The following is a 4,417-nucleotide window of genomic DNA, read 5'->3' on the forward strand; positions in this document are numbered from 1 at the left end:
CATGAATATACAGAAATGCCCCAGATTTTGGTATATTGATTTTGTAAACTGCAACTTAATTTATTTGCTATTTCTAATATTTTTGTGTGATATCTCTAAATGGTGAGAAAAATGGGGACACACCCTGGCCAGACAGATAACATTATCTCTTGAAGAATGAGGGACAGATACTAGAACTCAATCAGTTTCCCAAGCAGGAGGCTGAATTGATACTCCTAAACTTCTGGGGATAGCCAATTTGGGAAGGAAAGCAGGAATTACCAAGAGGAAGGCAGCTGGTTCAGGTCTCCTAAAGATTTCTTGTCTCAGTCAGGACAGGATGAAGTTGGGGGCAGAGGCTGATAGCACATGACCTCATTGTTAGTACTGTTGATGTCTCATAAGGCAATTGATTAGAGATGTCGAGAAGGAGAGGATAAATACATTAGCAATTGATCTGGAGTTAATACATAATCTATGAATATTAAAATGTATAATGGATATTGCCATGATTTTCAATATAATTCTCCATAATGAAATTAGAAATCATATAAAATCAAAGTCACAGCTAAAAAAAAGAATTAACTTTTTTTCCTTTTTGAGGCAACAATATTAAGACTTTATAGCTCATGGAGACACCAGAATCTAGGTACACGTTTCAATGAATCTCAATTTATTAGACATTTAGCCAAAAGGGGAAAAAAATGTACTTGTTGAAAGTGTACCTTTTTCTCTTTTCCTTTCACCAGGGAAAGTTCAGCTAGCTCGAGAAAGAGATGGTTTGGAAGTCTACATTGTTTCTCTAATTCACATCATGACATTTGGCTGTCAGCTATTATTTCCAAGCTATTAACTTTTATGAAAGCTCTTTGGACAATGATGTGTATGGTTAGTAATATTGGCTTCAAAAATACCAGTGGATAAAGGACACAATTCTTATGGCAGTTCTTAAATTCTGAATATTTCCTTTCTTTCTTTTTTTTTTGGAGTAAAAATTGAGGCAATATTTCTAGAATCATCACAGTTTCTTTCACTAAGAAGCATTATTTTCTTTTATTCAATACTAGACACCTTTAAGAGTGATGTTTCTCTGAGAGCACTGTGAGAAGATTTTTCAAACTTCAGGTTGAGGTGCCTGGCACTGGTGCCTGGCACTCAGTAGGTACTCAAGATCCAGCTGCTGAAAGGGTTAAATAACTGGAGCAGGTGCTTTATCCCACTTGAGACTTGATAGTGATTCAAGTATTAGGCAGGAAAAGCCAAAGGCAAAAACAAACACAAAATATACCTCTTATTCCATTAATTTCTTGGCTCTACAATTCCTTTCACAGTTTCTGCTCATAATGTTGTAAACAGCTCCAAAATTCCTAAGCCAAGCCAGTGATTAATTCCTTGAGAAAATTCAATTTTATTTTATTAAAAAAAAGCACAAATTTCTCTAAATCTTGTTAGCAGAGTTATTTAAGTTTCACCTAACAAATAATAAAAACTCAGAGATTTTAAGGGTATTAACGAGAGATAATTTTAAGGATACTTGGCGATTCTGTGAACCATAAAAAGGGCTTGTTAGACCCTAACTTTTTAAATTCATTTTTCAAATATTAGCCCATTAAGATTTCATTTCTCTGATCTGATTTTTGTTTTTCCTGAGGCAGTAAAAAGTGATATATTTGATTATGTAAAGGATCAATAAGAAAGTGATTCTCAGAAAGGAAAATCATTAAATTCTTATCCCCAGAGGTAGATAGAGGTAGATAGAACTCTACTCAATAAGGCACGAAGTAGCTGTATTTCTTATTAATAACTCCAGACAAACACTTCTTCTCTAGGATTAAGGCAAAATGCTCATGTTCTTGTTGGCCACTGTCTCTCAAAACACAAAACAGAGCCTTGGTTTTTGCGCATCTTCATTGGGAAATGTTAAGAGCATCCACTCAGGAGAGCTAAGTCCCCTGCCTATGATCATAAAAGAATCTCAGACTTTCAGAAGATGTCAAGTCCATGGGACGGGAACCTGGAAACCATCCCTAAGAGGTTTTGATGCAACACAGAGGCAATTTCAAGGCACTGAAAAGCCACATTCAGAAAATAGCCAGAAGTAACCAATCCTCCTTGGAAAAATAAGGTCTACTGGAGGCTGAGTAGTCTCAGTCTAAGCGGGTTATCATTTTTGTTCCCTTTATCAATGTGTATTAGTAACTCAAAAGTTTGAAGAAATATCACCTGGAACTGATATTGTTGTTCAGTTGCTCAGTCATGTCCAATTTTTTGTGACCCCATGGACTGCAGCACACCAGGCTTCTCTGTCCTTCACCATCTCCTGGAGTTTGCTCAAACTCATGTCCATTGAGTTGGTGATAGCAACTTTCAATTTTCAAAAATATTTTTATTGATAGTATCTCAATGTGATCCTCAGAACGTATCTGTAGGAGACATTTTGTAAATGAGATCACTGGGGTATATAGAAGAGAAGAAACTGTTCTGTTGAAAAAAATCACATGGAAACTGAGTGTCCAGGTGACATTCAGATCTCATGATTATGAACATCAGGCTCTGTGCATAGTTCACTGCTGCCCTTTTGCAAGGAAAGAATTTAAAATTCTCATCTTTGCCCTCATGACAGAGACATTTGGAAAACACAGACTCACTAATTATCTACATCCCAGAGCAAAATTTGAGTTAATTGTCATCATTTATTTTCATGGAGGAATTTAGTTGAATAATTACGAAGATTATTTCAAAGAACAAATCTGTTAGCAATGATGGACTCTAATGAGCAAATATTAAGCTATTACTTTAGTTCTCCAAAACCAGTGCCCTTTCTGTTTCTTTCTTAAATATAACAATTTCTGCCAAAAGAAGTAGATATTATTAGTCCTTGACATCAGAAAGCCACAGGGAACTAATTGCATAAAGTTGAATGAATACCTCAGCTTTGTTGTGTGGAAGGCCTTGGCCAAGCTGATTCATGAAAAGCCCCTAAACAGATATAAGACTCAACAGGCACAAAAGATGAACTGTGTGGCCGAAGATGGCCAACTGCCCAGAGAACCCTTTTTCTCTTCCTACTGTGCTACTCACTTACACTGTGTTACTCACTAGAGCTGTAGCCAACTGAATCTAGAAACAGAGTGCTGGGCGTCGATTTCAGGCCTGGCCCATAAAACTTTTTAAAGCCTTTTCCCATTTGCCTGCTTGATGAGGCAAGCCCAATGGCCTTAGAAGCCATGTGCTAAAGATGACAAAACCTGCAGAACAGAATAAACTCGGAGCACCGATTACCATGTGGACAAGAGTTGTCTACCAATCAGGAGCACCAATTTTGAAAGTGATGTAAGCACTAAACTTCTATCATGTTTGAGATGTTACACAGGAAGGAGTTTGTGACAGCAGGTAGCATTACTTTAATTAATTAATGCGTGTAACCCCAGCATAGGGCTTCCCTGGTGGCTCAGATGATGAAGAATCTGCCTGCAGTGCAAAAGACCTGGGTTTGATCCCTGGGTCGGGAAGGTCCCCTGGAGAAGGGAATGGCAACCCACTCCAGTATGCCTGCCTGGGAAATCTCATGGGCAGAGCAGCCTGGCAGGCTTTAGTCCATGGGGTCAAGAAGAGTCGGACATGACTGAATGACTAACACACACACACACAAACAACCCCAACATACGTAGAGAAAAGAGTAGTTTGCATGAGAATGGTTCAGCAAGATTTCAGGGCTTGGAATGTGAACTACTGCAGGCCATGACTGTGCTGAATTATTATCCGACATGGAATCATAGTCCCAAGAGTATCAGTGTGGGCCTTCCAAGAGGAGTGAAGGGTAAAGTCCAGTGCAGCCCTCTGTCCTGCTGCCCCTTTGTTGGTTAGGTGTGTTCAGTTGTGTCTGACTCTTTTTCAAGCGCCAAGACTGTATCCCACCAGGCTCCTCTGTTCATGGGATCTCCCAGTGAAATTGGTACATTTCATTCTTCTGTAGGAAAGCCATCTGCAGAGCAAGAGGGGAGAACCTCTCTTCCACCACCTTATATTTAAAATTTGTTACAAGGACTTAGACTGAGAGGAATAGGGGGCATGGTAATTTAACTACGTGAAAATATAAAACCTGATATCTAATCTTCCAAAAGTATAAAAGCAATATAACAAAAGTGACAATATCTAAACTTAGATAAAAATTATATTAATTTTTTTCTCCATTAATGGTTGTAGTCATATCTTAGCTACTACCCGTTAGAAGTTGTTGAACATCAGCCAAATAATAATTTCAAACTCTAGACCTTAAATCCTAATTCCATCCAGAAACACTAGTGCTTGTTTTTAGGAAAATATAATATATTTTCTCACTGAATTGTAATTCAATGTGAGGATGTGTTACCTCAGGCAACCATATGAGATACTGTTAAAAATGAAATTTATTCTACCAAATAAAAAATAAATAAAA

The sequence above is a fragment of the Dama dama genome, chromosome 18 (assembly GCF_033118175.1).
Source record: "Dama dama isolate Ldn47 chromosome 18, ASM3311817v1, whole genome shotgun sequence".
Lineage (NCBI taxonomy): Eukaryota > Metazoa > Chordata > Mammalia > Artiodactyla > Cervidae > Dama > Dama dama.